The sequence below is a fragment of the Mastigoproctus giganteus genome, chromosome 9 (assembly GCF_048544385.1).
Source record: "Mastigoproctus giganteus isolate SK-2022 chromosome 9, ASM4854438v1, whole genome shotgun sequence".
In the NCBI taxonomy this organism is placed as follows: domain Eukaryota; kingdom Metazoa; phylum Arthropoda; class Arachnida; order Uropygi; family Thelyphonidae; genus Mastigoproctus; species Mastigoproctus giganteus.
The window spans coordinates 70,353,714-70,366,998 of record NC_143583.1 but is presented as its reverse complement, the minus strand read 5'-3'; the positions used below and the strand labels follow the sequence as shown (position 1 = coordinate 70,366,998).

The 13,285-nt window shown below is 36.6% G+C and overlaps 1 protein-coding gene and 1 non-coding gene across 3 annotated transcripts in view; one reads left to right on the top strand and one right to left on the bottom strand.

Moving 5' to 3' along the window:
* The window catches only part of betaCOP (coatomer subunit beta), a 234,667-nt gene extending 224,791 nt beyond the window's left edge, over nucleotides 1-9,876 (bottom strand). The window contains exon 1 of one of the 2 annotated variants that reach the window (XM_090381759.1): nucleotides 9,787-9,876. The gene's annotated coding sequence lies outside the window, so the exon portion shown is untranslated. Of the gene's footprint in view, nucleotides 1-3,996; nucleotides 4,021-9,786 lie in introns of those variants that run through there. The other variant, XM_090381760.1, reaches the window with a different exon arrangement.
* A 341-nt stretch (nucleotides 9,877-10,217) lies between these two features.
* Nucleotides 10,218-10,291, top strand: TRNAN-GUU (transfer RNA asparagine (anticodon GUU)). Its single transcript has one exon. It is a non-coding gene; the product is annotated as a tRNA-Asn (tRNA).
* The last annotated feature ends 2,994 nt before the right edge of the window (nucleotides 10,292-13,285 follow it).

The window sequence follows — 13,285 nt, the reverse complement described above, 5'->3', positions numbered from 1 at the left end:
TTTGGTTTTTAGGAGCATTAGCAACTAAGGCCATATTGCTCCGGGATATGCGGTGGTCATTCCTTGACCTTTCCGCATACTCCGTATTTGGTGGTGACGGGCTCGAACCCCGGTCTAATCAAGAAGTATGTGCTACGCACTGCTGCTCCTTCCCACCTGGCTACGGAGGCGCCCACGCTATATGAAGTAATGAAATTTTTGGATATGGCGTACACATGGTAAGGATATACCCAGATCCTTGACATAACATGGCCTCGACAATGTCCCTCCTGCATACACACTACTCGGACTCCCTCCAGTAGCTATCTGGCAGAGTAGAGGTAGCAAGATTATACACCAGCTGATCCGGAAGCCTCCTAAAGAGTTACCAATAAGTTCGGGCTGGTGTAGTAACTAGTGGCCAGCATGCAAACACCGTTTTAGAGCTGTACCCTCGAAATGTAAGGAAGATTGGATGTCACCATGATGTTCATCATAAACTCAAAAGTCATCAGTCATATTGCATAATGGAAGAGATGGGGAAGGGTTGACCGGAACTTAGCTCTGGAGACTAAACATGGGTTCCACCACTTGAAGCCTCCAATAAGCAAAGTGGTGGTATTGCACCAGTTGATGAGAGTCATCTACCACCTAGTACTGCCTGGTAACACAGAGGGGTGGCATTCCTCCATGTGGTGTGGGCACCACAGTGTGCTTGTGCATGGAGGTTATACCCAGGATTACTAACAGTCCCACCAATACGAAGGTGCAAGCAGAGGATTTGGCTGTCACAGACTATCCGGACTTTGCCGAAAATGGGTCCACTTGACTTGAATGTCACCCGAATATCAGTTCCATTAGCGTTACAGACTCCCAGGTAGCAAGTACAGCTTGTCTGGCATATCTGAGAGAATGTCTGTGACAACCTCAAGGACCAAGTCAGAGACACATTGTCAAGAAACTGAAGTTTGACAATATGTCTCTGAAAAATTCTTATTTTATTTTGAAAGCTGAAAATTGTCTGAGTAAGATCAGAAACAATCTTATCCTTCCCCTGGAGTAACAAGTTGAGAGTTTGTAGATGATTCATTATATATCAGTAAGGAACATTAGATCTTGAATCCATTCATCATTTTCCAGTTGAGGATAGAATCTTTTCTTTTCTTCAAGAAAAGTAATAATAGGCTCCAACAAATCCACAAACCTACTTAAGACATTGCTGGTTGAAGCCACCTCACAATGCAGTAGAAAGAGGCATCACTGGGTTTATCTACAAGCTCCAGTTGTTCAATAAAATTTTTGAACTTCGTGGATCTTCCCATTTAAGCGTATGAAATTGGCAATTTCAGGAACAGATTTCATAACATCTTTATATACATGAAGTATCTGGCTGCCAGGTGTTCAAGGTGAATAATGCATTGAACAGGGATAAACTCTGGAAAGCTGGAATCACTTTTCATAAATGCAATTAATCCTGCATTTTTCTTCCCAAAACCAGGGGCTCTATCTGTTGCAACACTGACAAGTTTATTCAGTTGAATATCAGCACTTGTTAAGGCTCTGTCAAGCACATTTTTAATGTCAATACCACGAGCTGTTTCTTTTAGTGCCACTAAGTTCAACATCTCTTCTTTCATAGTTACATCAGAGGAAATATAAAGAACAAATACCGCCAGTTGTGGGTTGTCCTTTATGTCTGTAGATTCGTCAAGAGCTAAGCTGATTACAAAGGAATTCTTTAATTCATTTTGCCTGCAACATCAGCACTGATCTGGGAGATATGCCTCTGTGTAGTGTGGCGTGAAGCTGGTGTTTGTGCTATTAGTCGCTGAAGTTTTGTGTTATTTGGATCTAACACTGCAACAACTTCAGCTTATATTCTTTTTAACAAATTCGCCATCAGAATATGGGCATTTAGCACGAGGAATATTTCATGATATAACAAAACTAGCTTCATTCGTTGTATCGGCTTCCTTACTGAACATTGTCAACAGTGCCTGCTGGCTATTTAGTGATGATTTTAACTCAGTTAACTTGTTTTTCCGTAATTCTGATTTAGGTGGATAATCATATGAAAAGTTTTTGTGATGTTTCATGGTAGTGTTTCAAGTTACTGGCTTTGTAATAACTGAGTGACACATTGCAGATAAAGCACAAAGGTTTACCTCCTTTAATGGTGAATGCAAAACCTTCCACCCACTCTGGCTTAAAATTTCTGTTTTCATCTTCATACTTTTGTTTCTTATAATTTGATGACACCATCTACCTTCACAAAATTTTCATAGACACTTCTAAAAAAATTAAAGTGAAAAGAAACAATAAGCCCCAACATGCACAATGGAAAAAAAATATATAGTGCCCAGTATCACACTAACACACTGCTAATTTCACTGTCAGCAAAACATAGCCACACACCACAATCACGCAATTGCAAGCCAAGCCCACTAAAACTAACATTGTCAGCACAAGCTTGTACGATTACCGATTCTCTAGCACAATTCCTCTGTAATCCTTGCTAATCCAAAATTTCTTTAATCCCTGACTCAAATCTAGCATTAAAATTAGGATTTAAATTCTTAAATATATTTACTCACCATGAACATTAAACTTATGTTTTAATCCAGTGGACTCTCAGTTTATACCTGGTAAATAATTATAAAGCTTGAAAATTTTTTATTTACCTTTTATATGAATAATAATGCTAAAGGAGCTGAGCCAACATATTTCAGCAAGCTGCACGAGGCTCGAGAACTGCAGTTTGCCCACCCCTGTTATATGCTGAATGTATCATTACCATTTCCAAGTTGAAATAAACAAGGGGCCACAAATTTAAAGTGGAAAAGGATGCTTGCAGTCAGATTTAACTTAAGTACTAATGTTAGTTAAATTAAGTAATTTAACTTTAGTATATGGTATGGGATAATTAACATACCATATAAGAAATTTGCTTTGAGCCAAAGGATAGTAAACTGTTAGAATAATCTTCCACCTAGTATTATTAGATGGATACTTTAGTATAATTTGAGGAAGACTGGGAAAATTATTGAAAAGGATGGGAAATTTTTTTTTTTTTTGGCTGGTGCTGTACAGGCTTTGCTTTCTTGCATTATATTGCCAATACTAATAAATGATTACTCTTAGTATAGTGGCAAATGATGCAAGTAATCGAGCTTACATAGCATTAGCAAAAAAAAAAAAAACCCTACTACCAAGGTCATCTGTCCATCTCCTCCAATAATTTGTCTAATTCTTAAATTTATTCAAACTACCCAATTATTGTTATTAATATTAGCTATATGGTGCAAGGAAGCTTGAGGCTTATGCTGCACCAGCCAAAAGAGAGAGAGAGAGAGAGAGAGAGAGAGAGAGAGAGAGAGAGAGAGAGAGAGAGAGAGAGAGAGAGAGAGAGAGACGGGAATCACCAAGAAAGAGAAGAATGATGATATCCAGCTCATGACCCTGGGTGTGCTAAGCCCATACTCACCAGATGTGAGCCCCTTCCACAACACCAGACAAGTTTTTTTTTTTTTTTTTTTTTTCAGGAGGGATGTTCCTGATTAAGAAGTTAAGATGTTCCTGATTTTGGGGGGCATGTTCCTGATTAAGAAGCACATAAAATTTAAGCCTGCGCAACTGGTTGGCATGGGTGCACTTGCTTAAATGTTAAATCAATTTTGAGCAAGCGAAATGATGTTGAGTCAGTGAATGTGACATAAGCACTGGGTAACCAACAATCAGAGTAGGAGCATGCTATAGGCCTAATGACTGTGATAACTCAGAATATCTTATAATGGATGATTTTAGATTTCCAGATAGACTGGAACATGTCGATTGGTACTCAAACAGAAAGACTTCTGTGAATTTATTGGATGACTGTTTTCTAAACCAGCAATGTTAAAGAGGCAATGAGAGAAAGCAATATTCTTGATCTGATTATCTGCAACTCTTCACACTTAAGAATCTGCAGATAAAAGAACATATACATGCTAGTGATTAGTGTATTGATATGGGACTTACCTAAAGATGGAACTACTGCCAGGGAAAGGGGACAGCCTTTTGCTTTCATAATTACAGTGGTCTCAGACAGGTTTTGAATTTTATGCAATGGGATCAACTGATGATGTTATCAATAGCAAATTCTAAATGGAAAGCATTCAGGGAAGTAACTGTAGAAGCCCACTGGGCTAGGCTTTTTATACCAACTACGAAATATCATTCAAGGATTAGACCTAAATAGATGAGAGGTAAAAAGATGACACTTGCAGCTGAAAATAAAAATACATTGATGCATGCACATAAATTATCAAGCAATACAGAAGCCTACTGTAGATAAAAACCACCTGCAATCAAATCACAAAGGATATTAGGCAACCTAAGGTAGATTACAAAAAGTCTCTGACAAAGGAAAAGTAGCAAAGACTTCTGTACTTAAGTAAACACTAAAAGGAAGGGGATGAATAACAATGGTCCACTATAAAGGAATGGTTTAAATGTTGATGATCCTGATCAGGTTGCAGACTGAATATATATTTTGTATCTATATTCACAAATGAAATTTTTAGGAATGGGAATGCTAGATGTGTTTCAAATTCCAACAGAGGGCTAAACAATTTTGTGATAACTGAGAGGTAAGTGGAAGAGAACTTGCTGAAGCTAAATGTAAACTTTTTTTTTTTTTTTTTTTTTAGGAGCATTAGCAACTAAGGCCATATTGCTCCGGGATATGCGGTGGTCATTCCTTGACCTTTCCGCATACTCCGTATTTGGTGGTGACGGGCTCGAACCCCGGTCTAATCAAGAAGCGTGTGCTACGCACTGCTGCTCCTTCCCACCTGGCTATGGAGGCGCTGCTAAATGTAAACAAGTTAGTAAATGTTTGAAATGTTTACATTTCAGGCACATTAGCAAATAGTAACAATTCATTATTTAAAACAAAAAAATATATAAAAAGGAACAAAAGGCAGAGATGTGTGAACAGAAAAAATATTTCATTTCTGTGAATCTGACACATTGCTCATTCATTTCTCCAAAATGCATCAAAACAAATATAATATCTATTGCTACTGCCTGATATTTACTGGTCCAATTTTAATTAAATTTAGAATAGTTTAACCTTTCTAGAAGGCTCAAATATAAAATTTCATGAAAATCCATCTGTTGGGAGTTCGGGTATTACATACAGATGGATGGACAAAGCAATAATAATTGTTGGATTTCTACTTGCATAATTTTAATGAAATTTAGGATGGCTCTTCAAATGTTTCTAAAAGGCATGAATATAAAATTTCAGAAAAATCTATCTGCCTGGGAGCTGAATTATTACAAGAGGACAGAAATAAAAGATATAATAACCACCGGATTTCTATCAGTTGCATTTATTCCTCTGACATGTGCACAAACTTTTAACAGGTGCACCTTGGGATCAGGTATGCCATTTTAAAACCCTAAATTTGGCATAAAAAAATTTAATATTGTTTATTTCAAATTTTCAATATATTATGAAGACAATTTTGAATAATTCTTTTTTATATTAAAGGCATAATTATCTCTTTAAAATAAAATCCATTTTTCCATGTTTTATGCATGTTTTTTTTTCGCATGTTAAAAACACTTGCATTTGGGCTTTATCTTTACTGTTGGTGAGAGAAAGTTGAAAGAAACTAAAATCGAATATCCTGCATGTTGCAATTAGTAGTCTATCACTGCAAGATATAAATAATAGCTGAAGCCAACGAATATTTCTGCTGGGGAAATGCATGGATCAAAGGTGTGCTAGCATACTTCAATAATTGGATGGGAAAGATGTACATAATTTTATATTCTTATTTATCAACACGAGATAATTAAAATGCATAAATGGGCTTAAAAAAATTGGTTTTTAATTTAAGGTCAAATTAAGACCTTCAACAACAAAACAATCACATTGTAATGATGCCAAACAACCAGAAACACAATAACTGAGGAATTAATAAACAATAAACTGGCATTGATGTCACTTATACAGATTTTAAATTAGAAAAAAAAAAACCTGCTTTGACATATTTTATCAGGGGATGCTTTCATGAGAGAGTTAATGAAATCTGGAATGGGTTAGCAAATCTTTTTTAAAAGGTCCAAATATAAAATTTCATCAAAGTCTGGAAGTAAAGTTTACTTCCAGTCTGTCCACTGGAAGTAAAGTTGTTGCATGCGGATGGATGGATGGACACACATGGTGAAAACAACAGGTGCATTATGCTAATGCACCTAAAAGGGCACCTGGGGTGGATAGGACCTATTGAATTATATTAAAATCAGCAGCGAAAGAAGTAAGCAAACATTTTAGCCATAATTATAAGGGCATCTGCAAAATCAAGAGAGGTTTTTATATACATATATATATACATATACATATATATATATATATATATACTAATGATGAAATGTTGATACGGGTAATTACCGACCTGTTATCTTGACTTCCGTTCCAAGGAAAATAATGGAATCAGCGGTTAAAGTAATGCAGGACCATCTAAACATGATGCAGTTATACTGCAGTCACTGCATGGATTTGTTAAGAGGTAACCTTGTCTGACTGGATACTATGATGCAGTACACCTGGGAGGTAACTGTGTGGTCAGACAAACTGCCAAGACAGTACATGGGGTTTTGTCAATGATACACAGAAATTTTTCCAACAGATATAAGGAGGTGATTATCTCTTGTATAAGGCCATAGTTAGGCCACATCTTGAGTACTGCATGCAGGTCTGGAAGCAGTGGTGTGGGGAGCCGGCTTGCGTGAGCAGATATTAAATTTTCAAGAATTTTGCAAGCCGGTTGTTACATTGAAAACAACTATAAGCTATAGAGCAGCACATGCTTCAATCCACAATGGCTAGTGGCATTTAGGTGATAAGCTTGTATATAGTGACAGGGAAAATCCAGCCAGGGCACACTTATTTCGGCAACCTTTGTGCTTCCTTTTCCACATGACAATGATTTCTTCAATTTTATAAGATGCAATCATTCCATCATCATTTGTGTGTTCTTAAATAAGGAAGCAACAGTGTTATTTTATTTAAACTTTTTTTTTTTTTTTTTTTTTTCACATTCTGACCTGGGCTGGGGCTCCCCAGACCAGGCACGCTCCTCTCTCAACCTATATATTTTATTTATTTATTATTATTTTTTTTTGCATTGTTGTTCTAGCAATCCATTCTGGATTGGGACTTCCCTGGGCCGGGATAGTTCTACTCCTCTTTTCTCCTTCCCTCTCTTCATCTTATACAAGTTTTTCTTTCCTCCCTGGGAAACCTCATTCCCCAGGGAGGAGGGCATGCAGATAGTAGGAGGCCTTGCCCTCCTTCTGCTAGGGACGAGTACTTGGAGGAAGTCATCCAGGTGATCACTGCTTCCAGGCAACCAAAAGACAACATCACACTTGCAGAACACACACGCAAGCTCACAAACACAGTTTTTCTTTCCTATCACTTTCTCCGGTGCATGATGAAAAACTTTTAAACTTTTTTTTCTCTCTCTCTCTCTCTCTCTTTTCATCTATCTTCATCCAGCATGGGATATTCTTATGTGGAATGAATTTTTTTTTTTTTTACATGGCACACACTGGCCTTACCTTGACAGAGTCTGTAAAAACTGAACAGAGCAACACCTCGGAGATGAATTTTTGTTCTAGGAGCCACCCATACAAAAACAAAAATTTCCCACACGGCAGCCTGTGTAGGGATTATCTCTGCTAGCAATTTTACAGGAATATTATTTCCAACAAACATTTGCTGACATTCCCATGCTCTATGCCTATCAGAGATTTCCCATTTCTAGAATTGTCATGAACCTGATAAGGTCGTTATCGGTTAAGTCAGTGGTTTTCAACCTCTTTTTAATAATGGCACCCCTACTCAATACTCAATTTTCTGTCTGTTAGATCTGATTCTCTCTCTCTCTCTCTCTCTATATATATATATATATATTATTTTTTTTTTAAATTAAATAAAATAAAATGTAAGCCAGTAGTATGGCAAAAACTGTAGAGCGAAAATTAACATAAAAATAACCAAATAAACGAACAAACGGAAAAGAAGAATAAAAGTTAGACATAAATAATAGCCCAGAAACCCCTATATAATTTCGAATTTTAAATCCAATTAACATGACGTATATAAAATTTAGAATAATGCCAATTACATATTAATTTAGTGGTACCCCCCCCCCCGAGAGGTACCAGTTCCAAAAGACGTGAAATATCACCAAAAAAGGGGGTTAAAGGAACTACTAAAAGATGACAAAATTAGAATAAATTAAAATAAAATAGACTGACCATCATGCCCCATATCGACAGAGGAATGTCGAAAAGTTCGAAATAGAAACCCCTATATAATTTCGAACTATATAAAGTTCATCATTAATTCATCTGCCATCCACTTAGGCTTAAATACAGAAAAGTATTTAGGCCTAAATACATAGCAGTACAATATTTCTTAGTTGGGGCAAAAAGCCTAGTAGCTGCCAAGATTACTTCCTTCAATACTTCCTATTTAGAATTTCCTGTTCATAACATCATCAGTTGGTCCCACTGTATAAAATTTAAAAACTGTCTGAGACCAGTGTAGTCACCTTTATGTGTAGTCTTAATGCATGAAGAATGACTGCTGATAATCAGATCAAGAGTATTACTCCCGTTAGTTGCCTCTGGAACATGCTGCTGTAGAAAAAAATCATCCAATAAATCCACAAAAGATTTGCTAGCATGAGAGAGACCATTCCACAAGTTCCAGTCAATATTTGGGAAGTTAAAAATTAAAATAGGCAAAACTCCATAAGCCGTGTTGGCACCTGTCTGCACTGTCCAGAGAACATATCTGACTGCATAAGTACACTCCAGGTCTTTTTCATTATCCACTACCCCCAAGTGTATACTACACATGTTAATCTACTATTACTGCTTCCCGTGTGAAGCATCTTGCATTTTACCAGGTTAAACTCCACTGGCATTTCTCAGGTCTACCTAATTTTTCCAGATCTTGTTGCTGTATCTTACCTTGATTACTGTGATTAATCACCCTACCAATCTTTATATCTGCAAACTTGGAATATTAAACCTAATATGCCTTCAATATTATTAATAAATACAAACAACAATGGGGCTCAGCACCAAAACCTTAGGGGGAATATATTCAAATTGAAGAAAGATGGTTGCAGGATAGATGTCCAGAAATTTGCCTTCAACCAATGGGTTGGAACTTCCATCTGCTGTTGTGAATATTGATAGTTTGAATAAATTCAATCAAGAAGTAGATAAACTTGTTGGGGGATGGGAAAGCGATGTGGTAGGGGGTTTTTTGGCTGATGCTGTATAAGCTTGCTTTCTTCCATCACTTGCGACTGCGAATGCTAAAATGTTATTAAAACTTTTTTTTACCGTTACTTTTAGTATTATCGTTGGTTGTGTGAAGATCCCAATTATATGTTATTTTGATTCCTGGTTTAAGTGGATTCACTTCTAATGGCCATTTCATGATTCCGATTATTCTTGGATAACGAGAATTACCTGTATGTGTTTTAATTTGTTAACTGACTACCGGAAAATGTGTGGATGCATACACTCTACTTGTCATAAAAGATAAATCCTTACTGCAACGTTGTCTTCCGTGACAACGTTGCAATAAGTATTTTTAATGAAGTCCATATATTCATCTCCAACGTTTGGTTGCATTCTTTTCGCAGAAATTTGTTCCAAACATGACACGACCACTACCTACAGCATTTATATCAATTTAGTTTTAAATTAAAAAAAATAATAAAAATTTACCTTGATTAGGTATTACTTCCAAAAATGTTGTTACTTATTTCTAAAACAATGCTGGAAAACTATTTTTTTTATATAAAAATAAATAAATACAAATCTGCAACAACAGAACCACGATAACAGAGTCAAACGCCTAGCGCGCACACTTAATTTCGATGAACGAAAACATTGTTGACGTGTCTGATCTTATTTAGTCTCGCTTACAGAGTAGTGAAATCTTACTACTCTCTGTCTCACTTTACACGAACCTAGAAAGCATTTGAGTTTTCTGAAATGTGATAATTTTCATGTTGCTTTTTTTTTTTTTGTGGTTGTAAGATATACTTTGTAGAAATATATTATGTTTATAGATATCAAAATAACATAACAAAAATAATAGAGAAAAAAAAATCACATTAGTTACTAGAAGGAAGAATTAAAGACATCAGTCAGTTGCCTCCGTGGCGCAATCGGCTAGCGCGTTCGGCTGTTAACCGAAAGGTTGGTGGTTCGAGCCCACCCGGGGGCGAAAACTAATTTTTGTCGTTATGTTGTACGTAATATTTATATTTTTGTTTATACATTCAGGAAAAGCCTTTGGACACTTCAAAAGGCAAAAATTTACATTTCAGATTAAAAATTCTGATGTTTATGCCTTCCCATTTTCGAAAACATGTGCATACATTGTATGTGAAAATAAATACACTAGAACTCGGATAAGAAGTTTTCCAAGGGACTGGAAGTTTAGAACTTCTTACGAGGGAAAATGACTTAAGGGTAAAAAAAAAAAAAGTAAAGTGCAGCCATTATCAACCCACTGCAGGGTGGAAGCCTCCTCAACAATTCATGCTGAGGGAAATGGACCATAATCTGCCACGCTGGTCCAGTGCGGTTTGGCAGATCGACCGTAGTCAGCAGTCAGGGGCTTGAACCCCGGTCTACTCAAAGAGCGTGTGCTACTGCACTCCCGCTCCTGCCCACTCGGCTACACGGATTACAAATAAAAATGAACTGAATAAAGATTGCTTTTAAGTACTATTTCAGAATTTATAAATATTTTACTCTGCCTATGGGAAACATTTTTAAACTGAAGATTGCTAATTGCTTAGCATTCTGTTCATTAAACTCATTACCAAGTTGGAAGAATGAACTCCTTTGGAGTTTCAACATACCTTAAAAGGTCACAATTACAATAAGACAACAACAGTCCACTAAGTAATTCAGAACTGTTCACAAGCATCAGAACTTAGTGGCAAACGCTTCACTGTGTTTAACCTGGATGAAAACAATTGCAATATATCACCTCCATTATATTAAAATGTTTATACTAAAAAGGTTTTGAAAGCCTCAGACTACGGAAAATTCACTAATCGAACAAGTTAGTGCCAAGCATCATTTTAGTTCGTAGTACATCACCCACTGAAGTAGGTGAAAAAGCATCGTTTCTGTTATATCTCATTGTGAATGCCTTCAAATTTCAAATTATTATATTAGAGTTACCAGGGTTTATGTAATTGATTACATAAATTACATAAATCCGGGTATTACATAAACCCAAGATATTGAACTACCTCGAATAAGGTAGTTCAATATCTCTTCGGCAGTGGATTCTCGACTAGGCAACACTTCGTCAGTGGATTCTCGGCGGATACCCAGGGGTGGTGGTGGTAACCTCCAAGAATAAGTCTTCTCCACTGGTGAAGAGTCGCTTATTCGAGGTAGAGCAGTAACAGGGCAGCTGTCTGCGAGGGTAGCACAGTAGTATCATAACCGTCCTCCCCACACCGGGTGGAAAAGGCCCTAGTTCGAATCCCGTCGATAACGCAAGGAATTTTAGTGGGCTTTTTTTTTCACTCCGTGGCTGAGTTAGTCGATCTCAGGTGTAGATAGCAAGGTTTCCCCCCCCCCAGAAACTGTTTTTTTTTTTTTTTTTCGTCCAGCAAAACAGGCAAATCGACCAGAGAACACACGCAATTTACAGACACGAATACGGGTTAAAGTAATCATTTACGGGTAACCCTAATATAATAATAATAAGTAACAGGGCAACTCATGAAGGCATTCACAATACGAGATGTAACAAAAACGATGCCGTTTCACCCAGGGCCGGATTTTAATGTTTGTAGACCCTAGGAAATTTTCACATCTGGGGCTCACATCTGGTGAGTATGGGCTTGGCACACCCAGGGTTCTGAGCTGGATATCATCATTCTTCCCTTTCTTGGTGATTTCTTTCTACTTCTCTCTCTCTCAGGGTAACTCGGGAACTTATTATTATTATTTTTTTTTTTGGCTGGTGCAGCATAAGCCTCAGGCTTCCTTGCACCGTATAGCTAATAATAATAAATAATAATAATTCTGAAAAGTGGGAAAAGAGGAGTAAAACATTTCTTATAATAAATTATAATGTATTGACACTGACTGCGAATTGCATCTTTTGATGTAATGCAAGTATGAGCAGTCCATCAGGGCATCGCATGCACATATGAACGTGGATAAACATGTATGACTGTGATCTCATGCTTATCTTGTTAAACTGACTTCTTTCGTAGAGAGTTAAACGTGCATTCTCCCGTTATAAAACAGTGGTACCCACAAATATGTACATGTGAGTTATATGTAAAGAGAGTGGTAGTAAAATAGTGGAATAAGTTTGTGGTGTGACATTTTAAGAAAATAGTGTGAATTTTAAAAGAGGACTGGTCAGCAGTATATTCAATTTTTCATATTTCTGATCCTAGAATAATTTATTGGGTTAACTGTGTTGACGTTATTTAAAATGTCTGACGGATATGTGCAAAAAAAAAAAAAAAAAAAAAGAATCTGGTTATGAAAAACGAAAGAAGAAAAAGAAAAGTTTTTTAAGTACAGATTTATTAAATAAATTCTTTCTTTGGCTTTTCCTATTATCAAAATAATTAACAACGTCATCAAAGTTCGTATTTCTTCAATTAATTCAGTATTAGAAAAAATGTTGCTTAAAAAAACCTCAATGCCAAATTTATAGAAGTGTTTTTTGAATTTTTTAAAAACAAAAAATTAGATTTAACACAGGGGTATTTTGATATGTTTGGTATAGCGTAGCAGAGGAGTTCTTGAGCCGCTGCTTTGCAGGTGTCCTGTTGAATTTGAGATATCCTGTAATTTCCCTGTGAAAAGTAATCGGCATAATCGTTTCCCGAGTCATCCCACCTACCTGTTTAATTACTTTTTTCCTGTGCCTGTAATATCAAAAACGTTGTTGTGTCTGTTGCCACATCATCATTTCCAATATTATTTGCTGCTCTCCCCATAATAGCCTTATCATTGAATTCCTGAGAGCACTTCTGAATTGTGTGCCTCACCACCTTACAACTTTAATAACAGCCATACAGTGCAAGAAGATACAGGCTTTTGCTGTACTAGCTAGAATAAAAAAAAACCGAGTAGATAAGAAAATACAAATTATTTGTGTAGGTAACAATCCAGTTAACCTTTCAATTTATTCAAACTGTTTACCCTCAACGACCTGTGAAGGCAACCT